General features: G+C 46.8%; 1 protein-coding gene across 3 annotated transcripts in view; it reads right to left on the bottom strand.

Moving 5' to 3' along the window:
* The window catches only part of TPPP (tubulin polymerization promoting protein), a 104,863-nt gene that overhangs the window by 68,680 nt on the left and 21,211 nt on the right, over nt 1-14,972 (bottom strand). For 2 of the 3 annotated variants that reach the window (XR_012623919.1, XM_074830159.1), the window contains exon 1: nt 4,787-4,897. The exons of the other annotated variant lie outside the window; for it this stretch is intronic. The gene's annotated coding sequence lies outside the window, so the exon portion shown is untranslated. Of the gene's footprint in view, nt 1-4,786; nt 4,898-14,972 lie in introns of those variants that run through there. 3 annotated transcript variants of the gene reach the window in all.

Raw genomic sequence — 14,972 nt, 5'->3', positions numbered from 1 at the left:
AAATTAGAAATAAGACTTCCTTAAGGAGACACAATCAACCACTGGAAATACTAAAGGTAACTTCCAAGAATAGCTGCAAATACTTCACATCCTGATGTCAGCACATTAGATTTCATTTAATATATAACACTTAGTCAAGCATCTCTGAAAGATAGACTTTTATGAAATGTTAGTGGTCCCAGATAACTAACTGAAAATAACTAACACATGAGTCAGATTAGATTGTCTAAAGATCCCTTATGTTCTTAAAGTCTGCTGCTTCAGTTTTGTCTGAATCCAAAAAATAAACTAACCTTTAATAACAGATTTTCTTCAACTACCCACAGCTCAATACAAAATAGGAGGGGAATACTTCCCTTGCTAAATCATCAGTAACTTCTTTCACATCTATAAGCTCCTGTAAAATGAACTGTCTGGGTACTGGTCCTTTTGATAGTGAAATCAGATGAGACAGGCAGATGCAGATTTGTTTTTAATTTAAAAATAAGTAGTTATCAACAATGAAATAAAGCTTTTGTGAACAAGACCTCTTACCCTTTGAATTTCCATTGCAACAATTTCCTTAGCGCTGATCCATTCCTCAATTGTGCATTTAAGAACTTGTTTGAACTAGGACTGCATCCCTCAGAGACTCAAGCAAAAACTGTTACATCCTTGATTCTTATTTTAAGTTTCTCTGTGCTTATTTTGCCGAATGCTCCAATATTTGAACACTGTCACACAAGCATTTTCTTGAGATTAGCCAAACTGGGCAAGAACTACCTTCATAAGATTATTTAATACAGTTGTACTGCAGATTCATTTTTGACTTTTCATCTTCCACATAACACGTTGAAGCTTTGGTCTGCATACTCTTGGTTTCTAGCTCTTGGTTTTCTATCCAGGACGTATCACACACTCAGGACACAATGAGGCAGGGGAAAGATGAGGAGGAAAAAAGAGGAGGGAACCTTAAGACAACTAGTACAAGTAAGAACCTAGGCTTCTCCACATCTGCCTTAGAGTCTTGACACAGCTAAGATTCCCTCTTAGCAGGAGCAAACTGAATTGTCCACCCACTACACATAACAAGTAACAATAGAGAAAACCTTCCCATCTGTTTTGATGGACATACCACAGCCAAGAAAAACGACCAGCACAAAAATCAGTCTGTTCTGCTCCATCAGCACTTGAGATAAACACCCATTCAGAAAAAGAGTCCTGAAACCTGAACAGGCTATGTGTACTTGTCCTCAACCACATGTACAGGCCCTGTGTACTTAGACCATATTTATTTTATATCAGGGTATTTTACCAATAACATCTTCTCAATGTACAGTTACTTTCACTACTATTTTAAAAGTATTCCAATAACCAGACTCCACTGTAATGGGAAATTCTTGCAATACTTCTATGTAGGGGCAATTTGGGATGGGCAGGACAATGCATTCACTAAGAAATCTCCTTCTGCAGAAGGTGTCTTTGTTAGTACCCATTTTTTGTGGGTTTAGGCACATGAGGGAGATAAGAGGAAGAAAGAGCTAAAACAGCTTATAGAAAACATTGCAGAAAAGTCAAAGCATATGATTTTACCTGTGTAACTCTTTGATTTTGAAATTAAAACTCCATTTCAAAATTTTTAAGAGTGACCTTAAATTTAAAGAATGCTAAAAATTAAGTAGCCTGAATATAAAATGTTTCATATTAGGTCAATTCAGATTTTCTAAATTTTATTTCAACTTTCAGCATTTACTCAAGGTCAGTACATTTAAAAATCTTCTCAAACCAAGCCATTATTCACACATCCCAGGAGTGCCCTTTGATACCAGAACTTTCCTCAGAGAACCGTGCAAGTCTTACAGTAAGTTCTACAATTCCCTTTCCTCTAACATACGATAAAGAGAAAATACATAGCTGGATAATGCACACACATGTACCAATGTATCCTTCTTAACAACAGCTGCGTTACCTTTTTTTGTGCCACTTACAATGTCTTGTTCTGTATTTTGGATCATAATATTTTGGGGGCCAGGCCCAAGTTTCTGTTCCGTGCTTATATTGCACCTAACACATTAGTTAAGGTCCCTGATCACAGCTCCCAGACACTATGGCAATACAAACAGTAAGCAAAATATTTCAACTAACTGTCAGAGGCAACTAAAAGCTCTTATGCCCATAGTAGTCATGCCAGTATGGCAGAGAAGCACTAGGCGTGAAAATTACATACCTGCATTTAATTTCAGTTACGCATGACATAAAAATGGGCTTTGGCAGGAGAAAAAAAAAAAAACCCAACCTGTTTGTTGCTTGCTGAAGAGTCCATTTCATTTATGCAAGGGCTGCAAGCAATATGCATGTACAAATAGAAACGACATGACATCATCGAGTGACTGCACCATAGGAAAGACTGTTCTTGTTACAAATTTTTCAGTGATACAGGCTTGTGAATACAGTCACATTCTCACAGTGAAGACTTACAAAATCGACGGATGCAAAGCAAGAAAAATATCTGATATTATCTGGATTTGTATCTTACCATCTGAGAGCAAGTTATCAAGTTTAAACACTGTACAGTGTATTCTCGAAAGCATTCTGATATATATTAAGTATGATTAATTGCCTCTACCTATAATCAGAATACACTAAACATAAATTGACATAACTGACTGCCTCCATCCTTAAAAGAGCCCTTTTTTTTGTTTTTTTTCAAATTAAGCTCAAGGTACAAGATGTAAAAATAACTTCTATCATACAGCTGCTTAGAGAAAATAACTGGAATGAATATAACTACCATAAAAATTAACTAAAAAGACATTTTTCACCACAGTCAATCCAGAGTGGGCACAGAAACAACTACTTGCTGGATATATATTTCCATTTATAAAGATCTTTTCTTACATTTACAAGGGTCAAGTGCAAGCACCGCAGGAGATTCCTATGTGAACTTTATCTGCAATCTGATCCTTGCATGCCATGCTGTCTAAGCATTACACTGTACTATGATTTAATACTGGACATGCACTTCAGCAGTTACAAATTATGGACTATTTAAAGGCATATGACACTGACCCAGAGAGGTACAAAAGCATTCAAAACGGCACTTTATTTTGGTTTTGGAAGGGGTGAGGTTGAGCTGCAGTAGGGCCTCTAGAAAACAAAATTTGAAAAAGAAGTCGCTCATCACGCCACAAAAATGGCCACTGACAATTTAAAAATAGATAAATTGTATACACTTGATAAACAGTCATGCTATTTTAAGCCTGAGACTATGAAAGTGTATAGGTATCTCTGTTTTCCTCCAGGTTTTCACAGCTCTAGAGGAAAAAAAAAAAAACAAACAAACCTTCATGTTTCATTATCATGCTAACACTTGCCAACCTTCTAAAGCATGCTACTTAATGATACTAGTTGAGAAAACAGTGTGATGGCTCAGTAAAAGTCAGTGAAAACAGTCTCATATTGTGCGTTTCATTTCAGGCTGGGGGTTGGGTTTGCCCCTCCTTTTCTTTTTAAATAAACATAAGCGATTACGCAATCCTCTTTAAAATCTGAAATCATTTTTCCCCCTGAACTTGCTCATGTAGACCCTGGAAAACACGGACAGGGAAACCACTTGTCAGCAGCATCTACTGCAAGATTCAAAGCCGTCAACATTTAAGACACACACTTTTCACAGGCGTGTTCAGCACCTTGTAGCGCACACCCCAACTCCCCGTGGAAGAATTTCACGCAGGTACAAGAGCTTTCACCCAGGGCTGCAGCAATACTCGCAACCGCTGCTGATTTGCGGGTGGGTGAGTGGTGTACTTGCTTTCAAACTAGCTAGCTGAGGTCGCAGATTAATTCACAGGATTTTGTCTCGTGTTGTTTTTCACCCTAGAGGGCTTCATACCTGCGGGTGTTACACCGCAGTCCCTAAACAGTCTCCCACACCTGAGGCGGGTTTTCACAGACGACGCCATATAGGAGCAGTTCTCAAAGACAAAGCCCCTTCAGCTGGGCGTTAAAAAAAAAAAAAAAAAAAAAAAAAAACCAAACAAAAAGGAGACAAGGCAAACCGTCTGTACCCATCAATCCCCATGAAAGGAGACCGCCTGCTCTGCGCAACAACCCGACGAAGCCGCGGCTTTGCCGTCGCCTCTAGCGAACAGCAGAGCACCGGCTTGTGTGCGCAAGGTGGATCCTTCCCCAGCTCCGCCGGGGGACGCCGGCAGGCGGAGCCGGGCCCCCGCCGCATCGCCCACCCGCCGGCCCGCTGCCGCAGTGCCGCCGGGGAAGCGCCCCCCGCCCCCCCGGGCTGCGGCCGCGCGTCCCCTCCCCGCGGGCGGCGGGAGAAGCGGCTGCCACGGCCCACCCCGAGGGGCCGGCGCAGGAGGGCAGCTCGGCGCCGAGCCCCGCTTCCCGCCGGTCCCTTCCCCGGGGCTCTGGCGGGAGAGCAGGAGGGACGTGGAAAAACAGGGGCGACAGCGAGGGGTTAATCCTGCGGAGAAAAGCCGCCGCCGCCTCGCCCGCAGCCCCCCGCGGCCGTTACATAACGGCAGCGCGCGGCGCGCCCCTCCGGTGAGGGAGGTGGGGGGGGGCGCCAGCCCGGGGCCGCTCCGCTGGCACCCCCGCCCCCTCCGCGCCTTCGCCCGCCGCACGGAAATCAATTAGCCAGCGCGCTAAAAAGGGGGGAGAGGGCAAGAAACACGCACCCCTCCCACCTGCACCCCCCCCCCCAAAAAAAAAAAAAAAAAACCAAACAACAAACGACACAAAAAAAAAAGGGGGGCTCGTCTCGCCCGCCCCGCGCGAGGTGCCCACTCACCGCCGGCTCTCGCGGGGTGGCAGGTCGCCCAGCCCAGCCCAGCCTGACACTCGCCCGCGCTCCGGCGCTGTCGGCAGCCCCTGTCAAGCCGGCGCGGCCGCTCCGGCAGGCACCGCCCCCGCTGCCCGGGCATTGGCGGGCGCCCGGCACCGCCTGCCCGCCCCTGCGCCGCTCGCCCCCATAGGCCGGGCGGGCTGTCCGGCGGGCGGCCGCGCCCGCCCCCCGCGGAGCCTGAGGTAGGGAGTCAGCGCGGGGGGAGCCGCTGCCGTTGCTGCCTTAAATGGCTGGTTGCGGCTGGCGACGGCTCTGCCCGCGCCTCCCTCCCTGCCTCCCTCCCTCCCTGCCTGCCTTCCCTCCCTGCCTGCCTTCCCTCCCTGCCTGTGGCCCGGCAGCAGGTGGGCAGGGGCAGGTGGAGCGGGGGCCGAGCGGCGGTGGCTCCCTGACCGCCCCCTTCGGCGGGAGCCGGAGGCGGCGCGGCGCGGTCCAGTGCCCCCCCGTCCCGGCTGGGGCGGGGGTCGAGGTCGGGCCCGGCAGCTGCCGCCATCTCGAGCATCCCGTTCCCCCCTTCCCGAGGGAGAAGCAGAGGCCGAGGGGTGCCACAGTCCTCTGCGCCCTGCCGGGCTCTGGCAGGTTTGGGTCCGGATCGCTGCTCGGCTGTGCTTTAAGCTGTGGGCGTTGGCATAAAGTAAATAAAAATCGTGTAACAGAGTGGGCTGTGCAGCGCAGCAGGCGCTCCGTAAAACCTCGCGTTCCCGCAGCTCGACGGTTGCCCGGGAGCAGGCCCGGGGTTGGCACAGCGGAGGGTGCAGCCGCTAACCTGATCTGGAGCAATGCCATCCGAAACCTTAGAGCACAGAGGCAGTTCAGGAGTCAGCAGAAATCTAATGAACTGTTGTGCATCCTCATTCATGAATTTATAACCAGACTCCACAGTGACCTCTCAGAGCTTGGTGGACCATAACGTGGGAGCTGCTGTGCGGGAATCAAAGTAAAACAATCTGCCTGCAGAGGTGAGGGAGAAAAGCAAAAAGATCCAGTTCATGTGCAGTGGAGTGTCAGGTTTTCAAATGGAGGATAGATACGTAGCTAACTTATGAAAACAATCATGTGCCTATACTTGCCTTAAGATGCACAGTAATATACAAGATACTCTTATTTCAGTATCTTAAGGCAGTTATTGAAATGACCCAGAACATCATAAATGCTTTAAGTCCCCCTCATATTAGGGCTGAGTTTGGCTGCGCTACTGATGAAGGTTTTGTGGTAGAGTATGGCAAATGCACTTGCGGTCTCTCATGAGAACACAAACCAAAATCATGTTGCATTTTTTCTCCAAGTTTTCTCCTTCTCCATGCAGACTCAGAAAACCTACCCTATATGAAGCTTGAGCTGGCTTGAGACTCAAGAAGAGTCCCTCCCATACAGCTGAGAAACAGCTTTAAATCAGACCCTAGTTTTGAAGGCAAAAATTAAAGCAATATAGATTAACATGAAACAAGGTATGGTAAATAACCCAGTGGAGACTATTCTCCTAGTGTTTAGTATGGGGTGGTCCTACATTATTTTCAATTATTTCTCCCATGCCACACAGTTTAGAATATGATTTTCTGTTTCTCTAGTAGAATTTTCTGTCACAAACCATGCCATCAATCTTAGAAAACGTGCAGAATCAGAATTACCCAAATTTGATTGTGTGATAGAATTCAGACAAATTTCACAATTTATTTATGGTTCATTTAAAAAAAAAAAAAAACAATAAAAACAACAGAGAAAGCAGCAAACTTCATAGAATCGTAGAATGGTTTAGCTAGGAGGTGGGAGGGGCATCTACCATCTCTCTGGGCAACCTGTTCCAGCGTTTCACCACCCTCATCATAAATTTTTTCCTTATATCCAGTCTGAATCTACCCTCTTTTAGTTTAAAACCGTTCCCCCTTGTCCTATTGCTACAGGCCCTACTAAAGTCTGTTCCCATCTTTCCTGTAGGCCCCCTTTAAGGACTGAAAGTCCTCAATAAGGTCTCTCCGGAGCCTTCTCTTCTCCAGGCTGAACAACCCCAACTCTCTCAGCCTTTCCTCATAGGAGAGGCGTTCCTTCCCTCTGATAATTTTTGTGGCCCTCCTCTGGACCCGCTCTAACAGGTCCATGTCTTTCCTGTACTGAGGACTCCAGAGCTGGATGCAGTACTGCAGGGGGGTCTCACAAGAGCAGAGCAGAGGGGGAGAATCACCTCCCTCAACCTGCTGGCCACGCTTCTTTTGAGGCAGCCCAGTATATGGTTGGCTTTCTGAGCTGCGAGCACACATTGCCAGCTCATGTCCAATTTTTCAGCTACCAGTATCCTCAAATCCTTCTCCACAGGGCTGCTCCAAATCCCTTCATCCCCCAACCCCTATATTGATACCAGAGTTTGCCCTGACCCAGGTGCAGAACTTTACACTTGGCCTTGTTCACATAAGCCCACTTCTCAAGCTTGTTCAGGTCCCTCTGAATAGCATCCCATCCCCTGGGTGTGTCAACAACACTACTCAGCTTGATATCATCTGCAGATTTGCTGAGGGTGCACTCAATCCCACTGTCTGTGTCACTGATGAAGATATTAAGCAGTACTGGCCCCCGTACGGACCCCTGAGGGACACCACTCATCACTGATCTCCATCCGGACATTGAGCCATTGACCACTACTTTCTGCATGCGACCATCCAACCAATTCCTCATCCACTGAACAGTCCACCCATCAAATCCATATCTCTCAATTTAGAGAGAAGGGTGTTGTGGGACACCATGTCAAAAGCCTTACAGAAGTCCAGATAGGCGACATCTGTAGCTCTTCCCTTTTCCATTGATGTAGTCACTTCATCATAGAAGGCAACTAGGTTGGTCAGGCAAGATTTGCCCTTGGTGAAGCCGTCCTGGCTGTCTTCAATCACCTCCCTGTCCTCCATGAGCCTTAGCGTAGCTTCTAGGAGGATCTGTTCCATGATCTTCCCAGGCACAGATGAGGTTGACAGGTCAGTATTTGTCAGGTTCCTACTTTTTACCCTTTTTAAAAATGGGTGCAATGTTTCCTTTTTTCCAGTTGCCAGGGACTTCACCTGACTGCCATGACTTCAAATATCATGGAGAGTGGCTTGGCAACTACATCAGCCAATTCCCTCAGGGCTCTGGGATGCATCTCCTCAGGTCACATAGACTTATGCATGTTCAGGTTCCTCAGGTGGTCTCGAATCTGATCTTCTGTTACAGTGGGAGGGACTTTGATTCCCCAGTCCCTGCCTTGAAGTCCATCCACTCAAGAGGTGTGGGGAAGAGAGACTGTCAGTAAAGACTGAGGATGCACACCCCACCCCCCCCTTGCAGTTGTATTGACAAACTCCTTAGATAGGCCTCAAAAGGGGGGAAACGTGGACTGAGTGAAACCAAATGTTTCCCATCAAGTACAAGGACCTCTAATCATTGGCTCCATTGAGTAAGCCCAAAGAGGTGACAAGGCCTGATAAGAGGTGAGCATTTCTGCCCCAGAAGCCAATGGTTGCTCAAGAAGCATGAAGTCAGAAAAAGTCTGTGGGAACAGAGGAAAAACCAAAGGTGGGCAGGATGAGTATGACCACTGATTCAATTGGACAAGGGGCGGTGCAACCCCATTCTTCCTCAATATATGTGCAGAACCCATGCTCCACCTTTTTCCTTGTCTGTCATGGAAATGAGTTTGTGGAATACCTGCCCCTCCTCATCTAGTATGCTAATCAGTTGATAAGATGAACTTAAAAACTTTACTGTGCGTGCACCCACCACCCAAGATTACCAGACCTGAGACAATGCTGGATCCAGAGGTGGTGATCTGGATTTCTTTGACTCTCTTCCTCTCCTTTCTTTTTCTTTCCTTTCCTTTATTTTCTTTCTTATAGATTTATAAGAGACCACATTGCTTATTATCCTTTTCCAAGTTTAAATTGTTTTCTACCACAAGTAAAATATTTTAACCAGTCATTTGGTATCATTTCACCTTAATTTAACCCAAGGAGATCATAGAACTCTCTGGGCTTCCAGTCTGGGTCATGACAGACACCAACCACAAGGTTCGCTTTGTTGCCTCGATCTCTAATTCTTACCCATAAACTTTCAGCCTGTTCATGGTTATTCTTCAGATATAACTCTTCACACTCTATCCATTTCTTGACTTAGAGCAACCCCTCTGCCCCTCCTTCCTCACCAGTCCCATCTGAACAACCTGTAGTCATCAATAGCCATGAGACTCATCCCACCAAGTTTCAGTAACAGCAACTAGGTCATAGCTTTCTAGCAGCATGGTGGCTTCCAACTCCTCCTGTTGGTTGCCCATGCTGCATACATTGGTGTAGAGGTATTTCAGCTGGGCTGTCAGCCATGTCACCATTTTAGAGGAGCACACATTTAATTCCTTTGAGGTATTTCACTGGTGTTTCCCTGTTGATTCCTACTACCTCAGGGGCCCCTGGCTCATCTCCTTAAGACTTCAAGTGTGCTCCAGTGTGCCCAGCACATCTTGCAGCAACAGGCTGAGGGGTCTCACTACACCCCATCCCTCAAACCTTGTAATGAGCAAGCCTGATGTTATCCCCCTTTCAAGTCTAGTTTAAAGGTCTGTCAATCAGCCCTGCTAGCTCGTGAGCAAAGACTCTCTTTCTCCTTTGAGAAAGATTCAGCCCATCCGACACCAGCTGGCCTGGTGCCATGTAGACCATCCCATTATCAAAAAACCCCAAATTCTGGCAATGACGCCAGTCATGAAGCCATGTGTTAATAGACTGGGTCTGTCTGTTTCTTCCAGTATTGCTGCCCACAACTGGAAAGGTAGAGGAAAAAATTACCTATGCATCAGATTCTCTTACCAACCATCCCAAGGCCTGAAGGCTCTTTTGATTGCCTTTGGACTACGTGTTGCAGCTTCATCACCACCCACATGGAAGAGCAATAATGGGTAATAATTCAAGGGCTGTACCAGACTAGGAAGCTTCCTAGTGATGTCCTTAACCCAGGCCCCAGAGAAGCAGCAGACCTCCCTATGAGGAGGGTCTATTCTCCTCAGAAGGGAGTCACCTACAACTATAACCCATCTTTTCTTCCTTGTGGTGGTGGTCGTGATACAGAAGGTAGGCCTTTCTGACCTTGGCAACACCTCTGGTGTAGATGGACCATCAGCCACATCATCAGGTGACTGACCTTCCAAATCCAGAGCATCATACCTGTTGTATAGAGGCACCTGGGAAGGCGAGGTAGGCAAGGCGGCGGTTTGCCTGTCACCTCGAATGTAGGCTTGCCTCACAGAATCCAGAATCATCTAGGTTGGAAAAGACCTTGAAGATCATCTAGTCCAACCATTAACCTAACATTGACAGTTCCCAACTACACCATATCCCTCAGTGCTATGTCAACCCAACTCTTAAACACCTCCAGGGATGGGGACTCCACCACCTCCCTGGGCAGCCCATTCCAACGCCTAACAACCCGTTCTGTAAGGAAATACTTCCTAATATCTAGTCTAAACCTTCCCTGGCGCAATTTGAGGCCATTCCCTCTTGTCCTATCGCTTGTTACTTGGTTAGACTCATCCCCAGCTCTCTGCAACCTCCTTTCAGGTAGTTGTAGAGGGCGATGAGGTCTCCCCTCAGCCTCCTCTTCTCCAAACTAAACAACCCCAGTTCCCTCAGCCGCTCCTCGTACGACATGTGCTCCAGACCCTGCACCAGCTTTGTTGCCCTTCTCTGGACACGCTCGAGTAATTCAATGTCCTTTTTGTAGTGAGGGGCCCAAAACTGAACACAGTAATCGAGGTGCGGCCTCACCAGTGCCAAGTACAGGGGTAAGATCCCTTCCCTGTCCCTGCTGGCCACGCTACTTCTGATGCAAGCCAGGATGCCATTGGCCTTCTTGGCCACCTGGGCACACTGCTGGCTCATGTTCAGCCGGCTGTCAGTCAACACCCCCAGGTCTCTCTCTGACTGGCAGGTCTCCATTCACTCCTTTCCTTTAAGTTACTGCCTTCTGCCTGGTGAGGGGAGGATACAGGATCCCCTTGATAGTGTTTGTTTTTCTGGTAGATGTTCCTGTTTCTGTCTCAGGGAGGGCAGAGCATGGTTCCAAACTTGTTAGAGTTTGTCAGATCCTGTGGTGTGATAGAGGCAAGGCTGCTGCAGCTCCATGCCTCCACCTCCAATCAGTAGTGAGACTAAACAGGTATTCCCAGTAGGCACATGTATACAAACACATTTCCACAACACATACATACGTATACACACATGGACAGCTACACAGATCAGACAGAAACACTCAGCACTCACACAAACACAAACAGCACCAATGGTCTCATCTTGTTCCCCTTTGACTGATCAGGATGAAGGTCCATTAGTAGGAAATGTATACATATATATAATGTAGATTCCTCCAATAGCTGAACTTAGATACTTAGTCTATCCCTGGATCCCTGATCTCCCCTGCTGCTGTACCCTGGACATATAAGCTCCCAAGACTTGCAATCCCACACCAGTTGCTGGTACAGATCTCACTCACAGACACACACACTATGGATCTGCTGGTACCAGAATCCCTGATATCCCCTGCTGCTGTACCCTGTGATGTATGAACCCCCAAGGCCTGCAAACCCACTCCAGTTGCTGGTACATACCCCCTCACTCACAAACACACACACTATGGATCTCTCAGTAACTAAGCTTAGACACACAGTCCATCCAGTAACTGGCCATGGATCCCAGGTCTCCCCAGTTGCTGACACCTGGGCATGCTAGTCCCCAGACCCCACAGTCCCAGTCCATCTGCTGGTACAGATTTCCTTGCACATAACAGCACATAAACGTGCAAACTGAGCACACACTACCCAGTAGCTTAGACATACAGTCCATCCAGCCTGCGTCCTTGTTCTCCCAAGTTGCCTCCCACACAGAAACACACACACATGCCATCTCATCTCTCAGTTGACCTTGAGATCTTATAGCCTCCATCAGCTGGCATAGACCTCTTGGTCCCTTTGGAAGCCAGCTTCTCCTATTGCCTCACTCCCAGAGACACACCTTGTTCCCCAGCCTCTTAGCCTCCTTTCCACTTAGTTTGGCTTGATATTTGTACTCTTGCTTGGTCCAATTGCTCACACCACAGACACACATGACCCTTGATCTGCACTGCAGTTGTTGGCACTTGGTTTCACTCAGTCCAGTCCCTCCAGTTGATGACACTGCTGATATTCGGGCACTGTAATTCATGGTTTGACTCCAGCTGCTGACACTTAGACCTCCATATGATCACATCCACACAGAACAGAGAGTCCCCTCATCCAGGAAAATAGTTAGAAATGGAATTTAAGAAGAAAGCAGGACAGCAGGTGATGGTCAGGTGCAGGGCATGGCCAGACAAGCATACTGACCAGCAGCCTGTTTACATGAGCAACACGTTTTGCCCTCTTAGCCTTCTATTTACCCACACTTCTTCCTCTCCAAGCCACCATGGTCCTCCCTTTGGTTTGTCCCCTAAACATGCCATAAGAAGTCTTGTGCAATCCCAAGATTCCCTGAATGTCAGGAGAGGTTCAGACTTGATATTAGGAAACATTTCTTTACCAAGAGGGTGGTCAAACACTGGAAAAACTTCCTGGAGAGGTGGTCAATGTCCCATGCCAATCAGTATTTAAGAGGCATTTGGACAATGCCCTTAATAACATGCTTTAACTTTTGGTCAGCCCTGTAGTGGTCAGGCAGTTGGACTAGATGATTGTTGTAGGTCCTTTCCAATTATTCTATTCTATTCTATTCTATTCTATTCTATTCTATTCTATTCTATTCTATTCTATTCTATTCTATTCTATTCTATTCTATTCTATTCTATTCTATTCTATCCTATTCTGTTCCCCTGCATCCCATAATGTATCCTATATCCCATAAGCAGTAGCCCCCCACTCCAGTTGCTCTGGAGAACCTTTACAGACTCATCTGGTGGGTTTCAGACCTGAACGATGGGTGTTAGTTCTCTTTCTTGACAGTCCTGAGGGGCACTGGGACAGGGGATCTGTTTCTCTGAGTTCCCCATAAGGAACATTGTTGCTCTGTGCTACATTTAGTGTGTGGAGATGAGGTTTTTTAACCTAACAACACTTAATTTCTGGTCACACTTTGAAGTCCCTCTGTCCTCAAATAGAGAGGGATTTAGAGGTTTAATTTAGCAAGTTAATTTAACTAAATTTATTAATTTAATTTCTAGTCCTGAATGCATACTGTTGAAAATGTGCCATCATCCAGTTTTGGTAAAGACAAATGAGTCACAAAAAGAAATCAAGGATACCTCAGGGCAAGCATGTTCTGCCAACCTAATCCTCACTGGCCTTCATTCCATCCTTTAGTTCACAGTCTGTCAGGTAGCTCACCCTCCAGGGGCCAGAGTGGGGATGAGAAAAAAGGTTACTTTCTTTATTTTGTTCTTCAACTGATGTTTGTTTTTCAAGACAACTGTCTTTTACGCCTTCCAAACTATTTTTTATAGAAGTGTTGTATAAAATCACAAAAGCCCATTTTAGGATCATCTATACTGGGTTTGTGTGGCAAGGTTTTGGTAGCAGGGGGGCTACAGGGATGACTTCTGTGAGAAGATGCCAGAAGCTGCCCCCATGTCGGACAGAGCCAGTTCCAGCTCTCTCCAAGATGGACCTGCTGCTGGCCAAAGCTGAGCCTGGTGGAAATGTGCTGTGATAGCATATTTAAGAAGAGGTAAAAAACATTGCATAACAGCAGCCACGAGGAGAGAGGAGTAAGAATATGTGAGAGAAAAAACTCTGCAGACACCAAGGTTAGTGAAGAAGGAGGGGGAGGAGGTGCTCCAGGCACTGGAGCAGAGATTCCCCTACAGCCTGTGGTGAAGACCATGGTGAGGCAGGACGTGCCCCTGCAGCCCCTGGAGGTTAACAGTGAAGCAGATCTCAACCTGCAGTCCGTGGAGGACCCCATGCCTGAGCTGGTAGCTGTGCCCGAAGGAGGCTGTGACCCCGTGGAGAGCCCACGCTGGAGCACCTCCTGTCAGAAGCTACGGCCCCATGGAGCCCATGCTGGAGTGGGTTTGCTGGCAGGACTTGTGACCCCACAGGGGACTCATGCTGGAGCAGTCTGTTCCTGAAGGATTGCACCCCACAGAAGGGACCCACGCTAGGGCAGTTCATGAAGAACTGCAAGCCATGGGAAGGACCCACATTGGAGAAGTTTGTGAAGGACTGTCTCCCATGGGAGGGAGCCTACGCTGGGGCAGGGGAAGAGTGTGAGGAGAAAGGAGTGGCAGACACAACATATTATAAACTGACCACAACCTCCATTCCTTGGCCCCCTGCACTGCTCGGGGGGAAGAGGTAGAGAAGTTGGGAGTGAGTGAAGTTGAGCCTGGGAAGAAGGGAGAGGTGGAGGGAAGATGTTTTTAGGTTTGTTCTTATTTCTCACTACCCTACTCTGTTTAACTGGTAAAAAAATAAATTGATTTCCCAAAGTCAGGTCTGTTTTGCCCATGACAGTAATTGCTGAGTGATCTCCCTGTCCTTATCTTGACTCATGAGCCTTTTGTCATATCTCCTGTTGAGGAAGGGAAGTGGCTTGGCGGGCACCTAGCAGCTAGCCAAGGTCAACCCACCATATTGTCACACTACCTTAATAAAGTAATGTCACTTTGGATTCATTTTAATCCTGTGTGCAAATTAATTCCTTCCATTTTTTAAACAGGACATTGGGCAGTTCTTTGTCTGCATTTATTTTAATTTTTAATTCAAGAATGCTATCATGACGTGTTATATGTGCCTTGGACACTTATTAAAAAAATAAAATTATGTGAATGTCAACATGCATCTATGTTGGGCAGTTCTACAGCATTCAATACACTTACTTTACATGATACAATTACACTGTTATGAGGAATTCCCTAGAGCTCCCAGAAGCCTTCTGTCATCCCTGCACAAAGAATGATTTTTCTCAGTCCAAAAAATAATCTATTCAGTTTTACACTGATAAGACAGTAGGGCTTTGCCAGAGAACAGGGCAAATCCTGAGAATAGTCCAACCCTTGATTAGTTTGATCTCCTTTGGAAGTCCATTCCCTCACAAGAAAAAAAAGACCCTTGACCATGACCTTGAGATCTCAGTATCTTATCCTAAGATTAGTTGCATTT

The sequence above is a fragment of the Strix aluco genome, chromosome 1, assembly GCF_031877795.1.
Source record: "Strix aluco isolate bStrAlu1 chromosome 1, bStrAlu1.hap1, whole genome shotgun sequence".
In the NCBI taxonomy this organism is placed as follows: Eukaryota; Metazoa; Chordata; class Aves; order Strigiformes; family Strigidae; genus Strix; species Strix aluco.
This window is presented reverse-complemented; position numbering and strand designations above follow the sequence as displayed.